The sequence below is a fragment of the Leucopleurus acutus genome (genome assembly GCF_964270905.1).
Source record: "Leucopleurus acutus genome assembly, chromosome: 1".
NCBI classification, from domain to species: domain Eukaryota; kingdom Metazoa; phylum Chordata; class Mammalia; order Artiodactyla; family Delphinidae; genus Leucopleurus; species Leucopleurus acutus.
In genome coordinates, this window is record NC_139142.1 from 168,611,717 (window position 1) to 168,628,464 (window position 16,748).

General features: G+C 43.3%; 1 protein-coding gene across 1 annotated transcript in view; it reads left to right on the forward strand.

Moving 5' to 3' along the window:
• Positions 1 to 16,748, forward strand: part of ADAMTSL3 (ADAMTS like 3) — a gene marked incomplete at both ends in the record, with an annotated part of 539,369 nt that overhangs the window by 223,956 nt on the left and 298,665 nt on the right.

Genomic DNA, 16,748 nt, shown 5'->3' on the forward strand with positions numbered 1-16,748 from the left:
CTCTCCATTCTCGACTTACATGGATGCCCTGACAGCATGGAAGATTACGTATGTCTTTGAAATCACTCACAACTCGTTGGAAACAGAGAATTTTGCCAAAGGCAGAGGTTTCTAGCTGATAGGGCCTGAACTTCTGAGGCAGTGGTGCAAACTGGGCTAGGATTTAGGATGATGAGTGACGTTGAAAGATCTTGGTAGACCTTGGCACCTAAGGGGCCAAGTGTGGGTGAGGTATGGGGCGAGCGTGTCTTCTCACGGGACATGACGGGGTGGAGGAAGATGGCCCAGGGACCGAGGTCCGCTGTGCTGTCCTGATCTGTGTGGTCAAGGCTGGTGAGTTCTGGCTTGAGTTGCGCAGGGCCTAGTTAGGGGGTGAAAGATATTGCTTGGAAGGAGGAGCTCTGGGCAGGTCAGTCTGCCGACATGGGTAGATGTAAGATGTGACAGCAGGGAGTGGTACGCGGCCCTGGGTCTGGCTTGGAGGTGGGCAGAGCGCAGATGAGGCTGGGAGGAGGATTAAAGTCTCAGGCAACGTAACTTGGTTGATGAAGGATAGAGCATGGAGGGCGAGTAGAGCCATCTATTGCAGGGTGCTCTGTGTCCCCCTACTCGGGGGGAGGCACCATTGATTTTGATCCTCCGCTTCTACTGCGTGACCTGTGCTTGGTACATTGAGCTCTGGAGCTGGGATTGGGGTGAGGGGCAGGCTGTGAACCAGTGCACCCAGCTGTGAGCAGGACACTATCCAGGTAGTCAGGGGCAGGGGTGGGATGAGACGAGTTTTTTTTTTTTTAATCAAAATTGTCAACATCAGGGCTTCCCTGGTGGCGCAGTGGTTGAGAGTCCGCCTGCCGATGCAGGGGACACGGGTTAGTGCCCCGGTCTGGGAAGATCCCACATGCCGCGGAGCGGCTGGGCCCGTGAGCCATGGCCGCTGAGCCTGCGCGTCCGGAGCCTGTGCTCCGCAACGGGAGAGGCCACAACAGTGAGAGGCCCGCGTACCGCAAAAAAAAAAAAAAATTGTCAACATCAATCATTTAAGTTCCCCGAATAGCGAGTCCACAAATAGTTATTACAGGGAGCAGGGGTGGGGTGGAAGATGATTCGATATTCATGTTATAGACCCCAGTTAATCCTTTGGACAGGCATTTGGGCCTGGTTGCTAAGAGGGCCTAAACCATCACATTGCTTTTGGACCTTCTCCCCGATGGATTTTTAGAGGGCCTATGATTTATGGCTCCTTTTAATCAAGAAATTAATGCTCTAACAGGTTTTCATATGAGAGCATCAGAGAAACTAACTGAGGAGGCAGTAAAGGATAGGAGAGAGTGTCTGGAAAATCACGAGCTCTGTGTTTTTTAATTAAAGAGTGGTTGATGCCTTCTCCAGTTTCTGCAGATAAATGATATTTAATATAATAACAATATAAAAGCTAGCAAAAGAGGAAAGTAAGCCCCTTTAGCCTTTCCAAAAGGCCTAAAGCAGATCTTAAAAGTGTGTGGCACGCCTTGGAAACTTTGTCCTGGGACACAGTGTTCTAGAGAGCCCCAGTGAATAACATATGAAAACATTCTGTGTTGCCCCCACTGTGTATTTCTTTTAAGGGAAAGGAACAAGGTCAAACTATAACAAGCCAATAATAGCACCTACCCTCTGCTCCTAAAGGCAAAGAAAATAGGCCTTTGTACCAAACTAGGTGTATCTGTTGAATGAATCTCAAGAATGTAATCATCTAGAGACTGTTAACCCATCAGCCCAAGCCTTGATTCTCTTTTCTCTTAATACTGAATGTGCAGACTGCACTGTAATAGCAGGGAGCTTCTTAGGCTCAGGGGAAAAGTTAGATCAGATATGACTCAGTTTGAAAACTCCCCCTATCCTGACTCAGGAGTCAGACTGCTTTGGATTTGAACTCCATTTCTGATGTTTTATTTGCTGTGTGACTTCGGACAAGTTACTTCACTTCCCTGTGCCTAAGTTTTGTCATCTGTGAAATATATGATGGTGTCAACCTCACGGAAATGTTTTAAGGATTAAAGGAGATAATTCATATGTCTCCCTGCACAGTTTCTGGAGCATATAAGCCCTTAATCTAGCTATTGTTATTGCTAGTAATATTATTTGCAAAGACTCAATTCAGAGAATCTCAGATATTCTTATGCTAAAGAAAAGGAAGAAGCATATTCTCCATTAATGTCAAAGGACCTCACACAATATGTTTAATTTTTTTTTCTATAAACTCTTTTTTTTAACCTCTTTATTAGAGTATAATTGTTTTACAATGGTGTGTTAGTTTCTGCTTTATAACAAAGTGAATCAGTTATACATATACATATGTTCCCATATCTCTTCCCTCTTGCATCTCCCTCCCTCCCACCCTCCCTATCCCACCCCTCCAGGTGGTCACAAAGCACCGAGCTGATCTCCCTGCGCTATGCAGCTGCTTCCCACCAGCTATCTACCTTACTTTTGGTGGTGTATATATATACGTCCATGCCTCTCTCTCACTTTGTCACAGCTTACCCTTCCCCCTCCCCATATCCTCAAGTCCATTCTCTAGTAGGTCTGTGTCTTTATTCCTGTCTTACCCCTAGGTTCTTCATGACATTTTCTTTTCTTAAATTCCATATATATGTGTTAGCATACGGTATTTGTCTTTCTCTTTCTGACTTACTTCACTCTGTATGACAGACTCCAGGTCCATCCACCTCATTACAAATAGCTCAATTTCATTTCTTTTTATGGCTGAGTGTAACAAGCATATAGGTAAAGTACACCCATATGTGAAGTGTAGAACTTGGTAAGTTTTTAAATAACTTTACACCTCTGTAGCCACCACCCAGATCCAGCAATTAAACATTCCCAGCACCCTAGGAAGCTCCTTGGACCCCTTCTGGTCAATACCCCTCACCCAAGAAGTAACCACCATCCTGACTTCTATCACTCTTATAGATTCGTTTTGGTTTTTACTTTTATTTTTTATATAAATGGAATCATACAGCACATACTCATTTGTGTTTGGCTTCTTTCACACACCATGATGTCTGAAGGGTTCAACCAAGTTCCGGGATGCAACATAATTTAGGGTTTAATGTCTGTCTGTTGCGCTCTTTGGAACGAACTGCCTCACATTGGAACAGATCGCAGCATACTGGGTGGCATGCAGCGTTGCTCTTGCACAGAAGTTCCCAAGTTGTCCCTCTAAGGTTTTCAGGGCAGCCCCTCCAAAGATTCCGTACCTGGGGTGTGGTGGAGGCGGTGTTCCAGAGTAGCCTTTGTTCCATCCCAGCAGCTGCTGGCATTCCATGGTCAGAAATAGGTCTAGGTCTGTGTGAGTTGCCACCCAGGGCAGTCAGTGTCTGTGCTGTCATGTCGCTTAAGTACACCTACCTGTGGAGTTTACGGGTATGTGCCAGAGGCACTGTCCTGCTGTCCCAACGGCCTGAAATCAGAGTGACAAAGTGCTTATGCTGCAGGCGCTGCTGTCTGGTTACTGAAGTTGTTGGGTCAAAACTGGGTTCACTAGGAACTTTCTGCCTGTCAGATACTCATTTGGTAAAATGGGAAGCAAGCAGATGGTGTGTTTGCTCTCTTCGACGACCCCTGTAGGACTTTTTTTTTTTTTTTAAATTTAAGAACATTTTTATTGAAGTATAGTTGATTTACAATATTGTGTTACTTTTAGGTGTACAGTAAAGTGATTCAGGTGTATATATCTATTATTTTTTTCAGGTTATTTTCCACTATATGTTATTACAAAATATTGAATATTGTTCCCTGTGTTATACAGTAAATCCTTTTTTTTTTAGATTTTATTTTGTTTATTTTTTTATACAGCCTATAGGACTTTTTAAAGTATTTTATTCTGGTGTATTTTCATGAAGACCTTCAGGTCACTCTTCAAATGTCTCCTGGAGTAGGTGTCTGGAAAACTAATAACCCTGAGGCCAGTAAAGCACAGCTGTGATGTAGGTTGTGTTTAATGAGTCACATAACAGGCACACTGTGGGTTATACAGGGGGCTGAGACGGCTTCTAGTGAAGAAAGCCGTTCTGAAGCCAACTGGGTAGCAGTGCGGTTCGGTGCATGCAGGACTAGTCAGACAGCCTTCTCTTGCTTCTGCCACTAATTAGCTTGTAATTTAACGAAGTTATCCAACATCTTTGGACCGCAGATGCCTCATTTGTCTTGAAAAACAAAGCGACCGTATTTCATGATCCGAACTCCTTCCCCCCCAAATAGTCTATTTTCCGAAATTACAAAATGATTATTCTACATTGCAGAGTGTTAATTGGATCGTTCTGATTATCGAGGCAGGCTTGCCAGCGATGCAGTAAACTGTTACTTAGAGAATCATAGAATTTTACAACTGGTGGAGACTTTGGCTCAAATGCCTCATTTTACAAGTCAAGAAAACAGAGCCTCTGGATGTGCAAATGACTTACTCAAGGGCACCCGGATGGTCATGTGAAAAAAACTAAAACTTACACTCCACACCTCAGACTCCCCCACTCTGAGATACATCCAGTTGCTTCTCTCAGAAGAATCGCCTAGAAAATTATCTCTTTTCCCAAAAATCCCGATTCCACTGTTATAGCGAATAGGGCTTTGGAGACCTTCGTACATCCAAGGGAATGATTTCATATTCATGGGTTGCTTCATCAGCTCATTCTTAGCTCCTTCGGGAATTTGGAATTAACCATTCTGATAGCATTTATAGGGGGAATTATTATCACAGTAAGAATGACATTGTTTTCAAGGTCTGGGTGAAACGTGGTAGCGGAGATGAAAACGGCACCGCCTTCCCATGTAGTGAGCAGATCCTTGGAATGAAAGTGTTCTGACATTCGGTTGCATCCGTGGTACAAGGTAGTTAAAATGTGTTAGTTTGGGATGACTTGCTAAGAGGCTTGTGGTGGAAAGCCTTGTTAGGCAGCCAGCCTCTGGGGTAGATTCTTTGGTCATTCCTCACGGTGGTTTTAGAGTTTTGTCCCCCAGAGGACCTGTTCACAGGCAAGCAGCTGAGTGTTGGCCGGTTCTAGGAAGTGGAGTCTTGAATTCTGCGGTTTGTTCTTTCTCCATCGCTGATGAGGCAGAACTGAGAGCTGCTCAGCGTCTGCCGAAGTCTCTTTCTGGGAAAGGGGATGGCGAGTCTTCCCATCCTGCCCTTTAACTCACTGAAGCTTTAGACGTGGGGCTTCCTGAGTTGTCATGGGACTGACTTAAAAGTCTGTCCCGGGATTCGTGTTTCTCCATTGAAAGTCATTTTTTTTTTCTTTTTAAAGTTAGGGGAACTCTTTGTTTTGCACAAATATTCTTTTCTTTTTGTGTCTTATTTTTTAGCGTTTGTTAGGTGCAGGGAAATGTGGAAGGTACGTCTTCCCAGATTTTGTGGATTGGCTATAATGTGCTTCCTCCTTGTGGGCAGCCGTGGTGGGATAAAGGGGGTTAAGCACACTTAGAAATTCATGCCCGTGTGCATTTTCCTATGGTCCAAGGATTGTCTTTTCGTGTGCACGTGTTGATGTAATGTCTACCTTGCCACCTTAGGCTACAAAGCACCAAAAGGCTGAAAAACAAAAACAAAAGACACCCAAAGCGTTAACTTGAATTCCAGGCATGTGGGATAAGGCTGGGTGTTCAGTTAGTGGTGGGTTCTGACTTTCCTAAAACTAACCTAGGGTAAATTCTAACATAAGCTTGCAGACATTTGGAAGAGAACCACCTTGATTCCATGTCGCAGAGGTCCTTTTATACTGTCTATACCCATCATCCTTTCTCCCCTGTTACCTTCTGTCTCCCCTGTAACTTCAGGTAAGGAGCCCCTGGCTGATCTGGCAGTTGTTTCGGCTCTTTCTGCCCGCGTTTAAGTGGATTCAAGATGTTTTTTCAAGTTAACATTGCTGTTAGCTATACTCTGATCTACCGTTGCTTTCAGCGACCTTGATTTCCAAATTCTTATTGTCTCCTGCTGCTTCCTCCTCCTCTTTTTTTAAAAAAAATTATTTTATTATTGGCCACGTTGGGTCTTTGTTGCTGCATGCGGGCTTTCTCTGGTTGCGGCGAGCAGGGTCTACTCCTCGTTGCGGTGTGTGGGCTTCTCATTGCGGTGGCTTCTCTTGTTGCGGAGCACGGGCTCTAGGCACGCGGGCTTCAGTAGTTGTGGCACGCAGGTTCAGTAGTTGTGGCGCACGGGCTTAGTTGCTCCGCGGCATGTGGGATCTTCCCGGACCAGGGCTCGAACCCGTGTCCCCTGCATTGGCAGGTGGATTCTTAACCACTGCGCCACCAGGGAAGTCCCCTCCTCCTCCTTTTAGCTCTTAAAATCTGACTTCCAGTATCTCCTACTTCCACACCCCCCCTCACCTTAGACGGGCATCCTTTTCAAGAATTTCACTTCCTTTCCTGGAGTCAAATCCAGGGTTTGGTGCGAATCATTCTACATCTGTAAAATGCTATGTTTGTAAAATTCTGTGTTTGTCAGCCTTCTAAGGCCTTACGACGTCATCAATGGAGTCATAGTTGACTCTTTGCTTTCCTCCCCTGGATGCCATCGACTGCCTACTTGTGTGATTTCTCATTTCAGAACGCCTCTCCAATTTGTATTTTCTTTACTGTTTCCATCACCAGGGAGGTAGAGGGCTGGATGTGCGGCCCAGCCCTGACAGGCATCTGGAATTGTAGCATGACAGAGTTGGAAGGAAGTTTAGGGACTCTGTTTTTTCAGGTGAGGAATCTGAGCCCCAGAGAGGAACAGTGTCTTACCCAAGATCACACAGCCAGGCAGTAGCAAAGCCAAGTGCCTGTTCTTTGCCCTGAAGCTCAGTTAAGACATTTTTACATCTAATCTGCGGGTAGGAAAAGTATGAGAGCAATGTTTGAATGAATTTTTAATACGAGTCGTAACAATAATATATTAATAATGAAGCCTTTGTGTAGTCTTCTTTCTAGACGTCTTTTAAATGTCTTTTTTTCTTCAACGATTATGACAAACCAAATTTTCCTCTTCCTTATTTAATTATTGATTTATGCATTCTTTATAAGGACAAGAAATCTGTTTGCTGTGAGTCCATCTTTCTCAAAGTAACTTCTTCTGAACTTTTCATGAATATCTTGGCCGGGAGCTTCATTGTGGTTAAACTGTTGGCAGGCCTCAGAAATATCGCTGGATGTTTCCAAGTTATTTATGTAATGGTTTTTAACTTGGGAAGTATATACCAACTTCTGAAGTTTCTAGTGAAGGGAAATGGCCTTCGCCCTCGGACATATAGGGTGTTGTCATTGTCTTTGGGGATCTAGATCACACGTTCTCCACAGAGGAGAGTTTTCTGTGTTGTTTCTGGCTTACGTGTAAAATGTTTTTAAGCAGCGAGCCATTTGAGTTTGAATAGCTCATTCCTTTGTTAGTGAGTAATGTTGGTCGAATGTAGTTTCGCTCCTTCAGTATTCCAAAGATGTAGCTATCTACTGAGGCGAGCTCATGGTCTGTTAGGAGAAGACAGGGACACACGGATTGGAATGACTTGCACTCGATTCCTAGTTCAAGCGCGCTGCAAATACGCGAACACTGCACGTGCGACCGTACGTGCTGTTCTGATCGACTTTGGCACATGTGGAGTCTGAATTTCATTATCCTCGAGCTTTTCACACATCAGCTCGTTCTCAAGCATAAAAGAATTAGGTCTGTGAAGTGGAGAGTCAGTTCCAGCCTCTGAAACAGGCACACATTTTCCTCTTCTAACGCTGTCTTTCTTGACTCATTTTTGGGATACTGTGTCATTTTTTAAATCACTTTCATCAGGTGGGTTACATGGTAGATACAAGCTGGTGAAGTTCTAAACGGTCCCAAATGCAGTCTCCCCTACACGTCCCTCACTGCAGTCAGGATTGCTGAGAGACAGGGCCCTTGCTGGCTGTGCGCAGACTTCTCTTCTCTCTGAGATCTGGCCAGTCCCTGCCCAGAGATGTTCTAGGTCTTCAAGCGCTTTGAGACTAGGTCACTTCCAGTCGTTCTACTGTGTCATCCTCAATCCTTGGATGAAAGAAAGCAAGTGGGCCCCCCTCTCTGCTCTGCTGCGAAATGCGTGTTTCTCTTAAGTGAATGCCAGGGCTTGCATTCTGTTGTGGTCTCTCTTCTTCAGGCATAGCAGAGGGAGTGGGTTTTAGTGGTGTCTTGCTATCTTGGGCCAATGCTGGGCTAGGGCCAGGAAGCTGGCCTTGCAGGCTTGCTATGAGGGTGGGGAGTACATGGCAGGTGGAGGACTCACTGGAAGCATGCTATTTCTTTCTCTTGTCAAGGACGACAGAGATTGAGGGAGCTACAAAGCAAAGGTGAGTTGATTTGCTGGCCGGCCGAGACAGAGCCATGTCAGGCAAGAAAAGACCGCTGATTTTCTCCAAGCTGAAGTTGGAAGGGCTGGATATCGAGGCAATAATGGAATTTTTTTCCCTATCATGAGGGATTTTAAGCATTCTGTTTTGATTGGCTTATTTCGAGTTTGGAAATGTTTCTTTTTGTTGGGCCGGTTCTGGCCTACATCACAGAAGTACAGGCGTGCTTGCAAAGAGGCTCCTGACGGGCTGAGGCTCTGTGAGGTCTGGGTCACTCCGTGGATGCTTTTGTCTGCTCGTGTTTGAAGCTTCCTCACTCCGCACTGTGTTTCCTTGGGTGTGGACTTCGGGTAGTGAAGGCATTCTCGAGGGCTCTTCCAGGTGGTAGGGAAATGGTTCTGGCACGTGGATGCCTGAGACCGGTTGGAGAAGTACCTTGAAAGTGTCTATAGTGTTATTCTCTAGATTACCTTTTATGAGACTTGTAATATGAGTCTCGTGTCAACTTTCGTAGGTGGCCGACTCTCCTAGTTTTCTTGGGACTGAGATAATCCAGGCAAACTGGAACAGTTAATCACCCAACTTTCCAGGCCGGACTTTTCTGTGCACTCTTGGGCTGGAGTTACCGATGGAGATCAGTGGCCCTGAGGTCGAGGTGCTGCTGGCTACTGTGCTTGGTGGGACATTCCAAGGGCAAGTGGGGGACAAGGGTGTAGGTGTTAGGGCTGTCCCATTTGGACATTCTCTCGGCATTGCCTTCCAGTGAATTTCCAGGTCTGGTTTTATTAATGAAGCTTTCATGTGTCCATTCACTTGGGTCTTCTCCATCTGCTGTCTTTGCACAAATTGTCCCAGTTGCTTGGAACATCCTCCTCTGCTTCTTATCCCCCCGCTCCCTCCCCTCACCTGGCATCTCTGTGGAACCCTTGTTCATCCTTCAGCTCAACTATTACTTCCTCAAGGAAGTCCCCTGATAACATCCTCACCTTTACTGCCCACCCAGGTGAGATGAGGTCTGCTTGCTTGCTTCCTTTCTTTAGCATCCTGGGACCTTTCTTCTTGTAGCATTTTCTGCCTCTCAAGCAGGCGATCACTGACCTTCCTGGGTGGCAGGAGGGAGTGAGGAGAGAGGAGTGGGTGTAAAGAGAGAGTGCGCCTGGTCAGTTTGAATTTCTAGTGGTGGTCTGGGTGACTTATTTATCCAAACAGCAAATCCCGTGGAGATGCTGCATCATGAACTATTTCAAGAAAACATGATCCAGGATCTGAGGTTTGGAGCACTGTCGATGAGCCCCATGTCCCCAGGGTTGGCAGTGATAGCCCAGGACAGTGACGGATGGCTTTTAATATTGCCTCTTCCCAGAAACCGTTTCAATTATATTCGTCATTCTGCACATGCACAAATGCACGATCGTTTTGGACAGGTTTCCACTTCTAGAAGTGTGTAACATGTGGCTGCTTTCAGGAATACATTTGAGTTATGTGGAAATTAAAGTACATAACATAACAGACACCTCCGTTTCCCGAACTGGATCTAACTCATTAAGGATGTTACCACGTCCTTAAAGAGGACTTTAACCTCTCCTTCGAGGTTCTGACATTAATTCCCCCTCTTGTGCTCCCAGCACAGGGATTATTTCCTCCTCTGGCTCTCGACTGGGCTCTGAGCCTCTTCGGGGTAGGGACTGTGTCTTTTCATCACCATAAGCTCAGATCTTACTTCATGGCCTGGCACCTCGTAGACGCACAATGAACATTTGCTTGTTGAAGGTTACATCCCTTGTCAAAAACCTTAAGTGGGTCCCATTGGTTTCCTTCTCTGAAATAGCTCATTCCTGACCGGCATTCAAGTCCCTACATAGCTTGGTCCCTTATCCCCCATTTCTTTTTGTGTGCCCAGTGCTCTGGCCAAAATGGACCGCAGGTCCTTTCCAGCCTTTGCCTGTGCCAGGCGCTTGGCCGACCAGGCTCCTCACTGAGTGTCTGTGTTTCCTGCAGTGCCCAGCTTAGGCAGCATCTCCTCCAGGTAGCTTTGAGAGAAGTCCTCAGGGTAAAGCCCTTTCTTTCTGTTCTTTGCAGAGGAGCAGCTCATCCTTACTTAGGGCCCCAAGACTTCATCTGGGTTTGTAATTATTTATGTGGATGTCTTATCTCTTCTACTAGAATAAGAGCAATTCTAGAGAGAGCCTGTGTAACTTCTCTGTGTCTCCCATGGACACCGACTGGTTAGAAGGCCGACTTCCAGCAGTGACAAGACTTGGAGAAATTCTAACTATACCTTTATTTCTGAGTTTTCTTTAAGGAATGGAATAAATGCTTCAAAAATGTTATTTATCCTCGATTATAGCAAAGAGTCTATCCTGATTTCTTTCTTGTGTGCATGTGTGTGTATATTCATTTCTGTTTTTTACTCTCTACCTGCAGCTGTGGGGAAATATGTTCTTTCTTCCAAACACTGTTAGCCCAAAGGCTTGGTTGGAGAATCAGATTGTTCTCTGTTTTTGGATACTGGCTTCTCTGCTTTCAATTCTCAACTTTTTCCATGTGGCAGACCACCAACAAGGACAGAACTCTCAGTCCCTTTGAGTGTATCCTTCTCTTAACCTCTTCCCTCCGGGATGTAACACTGACAAGTTTTTAATTCTGCAAAGTTTAAAATGGTTGAGAAATTTTTCCTTTCTCATTAAAAAAAGGCAAGAATTTTGGCTCAAAAATTTGCCTTTGAATTAGGTTTCTGCTACATGAAAATACACGTGTATTGAATAGAGCTGTGATATATTAAATACATACATTTAATACAACTATGCTCTCTATAAAAACCTAATCCTCAACACACCATTCCCATGAAAGATTATAATGCTGTGAACTTAGGCGTTTCATATTTGACATCCGTGCTGGTAGCAGCAGTAGGATAAGGAGCAGTCATTCATTCATTCCCTCAGTAAATGTTGATTGAATCTCTGCAGCATGCCAGACAGTGTGCTGGGTGTGGGATGTAATGATGTGAAATAGTATTGCATCCAGAATAACTCCTGCAATTCCAATCTCGAAAGCTAGGGAAGAGGAAGCTTTTTTCTAGATCAAATAAAACTAAGATTGGGGCTTCCCTGGTGGCGCAGTGGTTAAGAATCCGCCTGCCAATGCAGGGGACACGGGTTCAAGCCCTGGCCCGGGAAGATCCCACGTGCCGCTGAGCAACTAGGCCCGTGCGCCACAACTACTGAGCCTGCGTGCCTAGAGCCCGTGCTCCACAACAAGAGAAGCCACCGCACTGAGAAGCCCGCACACCACAACAAAGAGTAGCCCCCGCTTGCCGCAACTAGAGAAAGCCTGCACGCAGCAACGAAGACCCAAGGCAGCGAAAAATAAATAAATAAAATGTATTTAGAAAAACAAAAACTAAGATTATAGCTGCCTTTATTAAGCAGCCTCCATATACAGGAACTGTATCAGATATTACATGTGAGTTATAATTACAGTTACTCCTCAAAAAAAAAAAATCCTCTGTGTGTGCTCTGTGCAGCAAAACTGACAATATGGGAAGGATTAGTGTGGCCCCTGTACAAGTTGGGATGAAACTTGTGAAGAGTTGAAAAAAAAAAGGTGGGAGAGAATAAGGTACAGGGGCAAGGGATAGAAGCTAAGCTTCTCTGTATCCATTTGAATTTGGAATCAAGCAAATAATTTACAAAATTCTAAAACAAAACTAGATTTAAAAAGTATGATTCCTAAAAATAAAAAAATAAAATAACACAACTGAAAAAAATCTGTGTTTTCAGCTGAGGGCAGTAACCACATAGAGAAGAATTATTCCAAGTAACTTTAAGACATATTAATTTGACTGTAAGTGGGTATATCCAAGGCCAAAAAGAACTAAAAATAAAATCATAAAACTTTTTGTAGGGATCACATTGTTGACGGTAGCATTGGCAGTGCTATTCTGAGACTTCTATGGGGGTAATGTGGGATAAAGCAAATGAACAATACAGGTGGATAATCTAATTTTTATTTCTGGCATTCTTGAGAACCCAGATTCTCAGTGAAGGAGCGAGGGGATACAAATATAAGAGAGAAGAAATTAAGTAAAAACCCTATAGTCCTAAAATGGAACTGTAAGTCTCTGTAAAAACTCCTGAGGTGTTTTATCTTAAACAAAAACAAAATGGAACATATTTTCTCACTCCATTCACTGAAAAGTCCTAAAAACAGTGACCAAATGGCCAACTTACTAGCAACTTACCTAATATCCAGATTATGGTCTCTAAATACCATTTTCTACTTAAAAGGAAACAGAACTTCATGGAAAAATGGCTTATTCCAGGTCTGTGGGGGGTGGAAATATGCAAAATTAACCTGGGACATCATGTAATTACCAGGTAGTAAGGAAGCTGTCCAGACTAATAGTCCGATCAAAAGGGCTCAGCCAACTTGTAGAGACGCTTACGAGCATAAATTGGGACAATCTGAGCATCAGTAAGAATAAAAACTGCAGGGCTTCCCTGGTGGCGCAGTGGTTGAGAGTCCGCCTGCCGATGCAGGGGACACGGGTTCATGCCCCGGTCCGGGAAGATCCCACATGCCGTGGAGCTGCTGGGCCCATGAGCCATGGCCGCTGAGCCTGCGTGTCCGGAGCCTGTGCTCCGCAACGGGAGAGGCCACAACAGTGAGAGGCCCGCCTACCGCAAAAAAAAAAAAAAAAAAAAAAAAAAGAATAAAAACTGCAAAGGATATATATATATCTATCAACTATATTTAAATTCCTAAGTCAACAATGACACTAGAATGTATTAGTCAATGTTGGCAGGTGTTAGGGTATCAACTCATGACACTGGAAATGAATAAGGGGAGAAAAACCCCCAAACATTTATCCTTCTCTATATGACTGTGACCAAATAGTAGAGGAGGAGATTTTGTCTTAACAGAAATACTCCTGCTAGTAAATAAAGACGGGGTGACAGAATGAGCATGTCATCACGGTGCAACCCCTAATGAATTTGATGGTTCTAGGCATTGAATGTCAACAGCTGCGAATATCACAAGAAGAGAGACAACCAAACGTGATGCGTTGCATGCTGGAAGAGCACAGTACCATCTGTGCTTCCCACCACCTTCCTAAAAAATAAAGGCTCTAGGGAATTCTCTGGCTGTCCAGTGGTTAGAGCTCGGCGCTTTCACTGAGGGGCCCAGGTTCCATCCCGGGTCGAGGAACTAAATCCAGCAAGCCGCACCCCGTGGCTAAAACAACAACAAAAAAGTCAAGGCTCTAGATCCACCTGCCCATTTATAAGAAGTAACAGAGAAACAGGTACAGAGAAACGTTAAACTCATCCATGGGTCTGCAACACCAGAATCCAGACAGGAGGAAACTTTACAGGACAAACAGCACAGTTTCTTCGACAAATATGTTGTTAAAGAAAAAAAAAAAAAAAAAAAGACTAGACGGAGACCAAAAAGATGAAAGGAGATGTAGAAGATATATCAACCAGTTGCAATATGTGGACCTTATTTAGATCCTGATTTAAACAAACAAGAAACCCCAAATGACAATACCATTTATGACTTAAGAAAATTGGAAAATTAATATTTTATTGCCAATTGCTAAATTTTAAGATGTGAAAACAGCATTGTGATTATGTTTTTAAAAGAGTTTCTTTTGTAGAGGCACATGACAATGTTTACTGATAAAATGACATGATATTTTGCATTTGCTTCAAGATAATGGGGAGTAGGTGGGTGGTGGATAGATTAGAATTGACCTTGGGTTGCTGATTGTGGGGTGGAATGAGGGATCCTTGGGGTTCATTTTACTATTCTATCTTTATGTATATTTGAAAATTTCCATAATAAAAAGTAAAAGGGTAACAATTACACAACAACAAAATGAAACAACATTCCTGTGAGGTGGCTAGTATCATTTCATATTATTAATAAGGAAGTTGCAGCTTGGAAGAATTAATGACCTCATCAAACCTAGTCTTTCTCAAGGGAAGAGTTCATTTTTTCCCATACTAGGTTGCATACCTAAAATTAAATAATGCAAATTAAAAAATATCAAATTCACAGGAAAGAACTTGATTAGAAAAATATTTTGCAATTAGATGTTTATTCTATAGATGGTTCTTCAGTGTTTGGCTCCTGACCTCTTTGCCAGATTAAAATATGACATAAAATAGTTTTCATTAGTCCAAAATTATATGAACAATAAACTAAAGTTTAATTTATTAGTATTCCATGGGGCTTTGTAAAAGCATCCTGTGATGTTCCACACATTCGGAAACCAGAACATGTTTGAGAAGTATTGATTTAGAGGTTGGTGACAGAAGGTGTTTTGGAGTTCCAGCATTTACAAAGATAAGAATGTGTCAGTGGGCGTTGCATTCTGAATGACTGTGTTCAGCACTAAAATATTTTAATAACACTAAGTATGCCCTGCAATTGCAAGTGAAACTGTGTTACCATTAACATATTTTACAAGTTGAGTCTATTTTGTGTCCTAACTTGGAGCAGCTTAATTTCCTGCCCCATTACAGGATAATGCTCTTAGTACACAAGCATCCCAAATCCAACCCATTTTAAGACATGGATTTATTAATGCCATGAACTTGGGGTAAATTCTTAGCAGAAATATTTTAACAGCTTATTTTCTCTTAGTTTTAAGACGAAATAGTCACAGTTTTTAAGTTAAAAAATACTTCATTAAACTTGCCAAATTTTATTGCAGAATATTAGAATAAGAAGCCTAAAAAATAAATGCAAAAATCCTTTTGTTCTCTCTCAGGTTCAGGTGAAGAGTATAGGAAGTCTTTTTTCTATACAGTTTAGTTATATATATCGATACAGATACATCGATATATATAAATGTTGCAATTTATTTAGGAGCATAAGTACTTTTTTTTTTTTGCGGTACGCGGGCCTCTCACTGTTGTGGCCTCTCCCGTTGCGGAGCACAGGCTCCAGACGCGCAGGCTCAGCGGCCACGGCTCACGGGCCTAGCCGCTCCGCGGCACGCGGGATCCTCCCGGACCAGGGCACGAACCCGCGTCCCCCGCATCGGCAGGCGGACTCTCAACCACTGCGCCACCAGGGAAGCCTCATAAGTTCTTTTTAAGTTAGCAAAGCTGACCCATTTGGCAGAGCTATCAGAGGTTGCCTTGAAGTTTCGTTTTGGTCTGCCATGTGTGATCTTGTAGCGATGCTCTACATCTATTAGGCCTCCCTCTTGCCACACAGTGCAGGAAATCTTGTTTTAAACGACCAGAATTCAGGAATTCCCTGGCGGTCCAGTGGTTAAGACTCTGGCAGGGGGCGTGGGTTTGATCCCTGGTCAGGGAACTAAGATCCCATATGCAGCGATGTGGGGCCAAAAACAAACAAACACACACCAGAATTCATCTGATCATCAATATCATTAAATACCTGGCACACTCTAATGCTCATGATCATTTAGTGGTGTTGGACCCCACGGTCATTTTGCCCCATATGCACCTGCTGGTGACTCAGACTCAGAGATTCCTTAGTAAAGTATTGGGGTGAATAAGGTGTCTTTCCCTACAGGTCTCTGAGAGACCTCCCCACCACCACAGCATACCGTCGTTTAACTCCTGCTCGGTTTTAATCTGATTCTAGATGGATTACTCTCTCTGAAAAAGTATAAGCACGGGATGTCACAGAAGCGAAAAAGTGTTCTTCAGTTTGAGAGAAAGGGAACCTCCAATTCTCTTAACACTCTTAGATACTGCCTCCCTCCAAAATAGATTTGCAACAAGAAACCTAAGAAATACAGCACACTGACTGGTTTGTCTTTAAGTCATTACCTCTCTGAAACTCACTTAGACCATCAGGCGGCATAGCAGGCCGAGGTGAACAAAGACTAAAAAAGAGGAAAAGCGTAGTTTCAAAGGAAATCAAGATGCAGGAGGTATTAAGCATTCTGGATTCAGCAGAAAATTGAATCAGTGAAAACAAATTTCAGAAATTTAGTAACAGGGGAAAAGGACAGGGAAATAAAATCGATGAGAAGGAGACTGTAGCTATGTTATACACATCTCAGAGAACTAATCTATGTACTCACAAATGACAGAAGAGATCAGGTGGAAGAGAAGAAGAAATTAAATATATGCTATAAGACATGTTTGATTTACTAAAAGCTTTTGTGAAAAAAATCCAAAAATATCACTAATATCTATGTTGATTGTATTGCATTCTGATTAAAAAAAAGTGGGAAGCAGCATCTTAGAATTTAGGAAATGCAGATGTAGAAAAAATGAACATATCGACATGAATATAGCCCATGTTCTCTGAGTCTCAGTAATCCAAATAAACATTAAGAAAAGATGTTTTAAGCCAAAAAACTATAAACACTTAGAAGTTTAAAAATATTCTCCTAAAGCAATGATTTATCAAAGAGGAAATGAGAA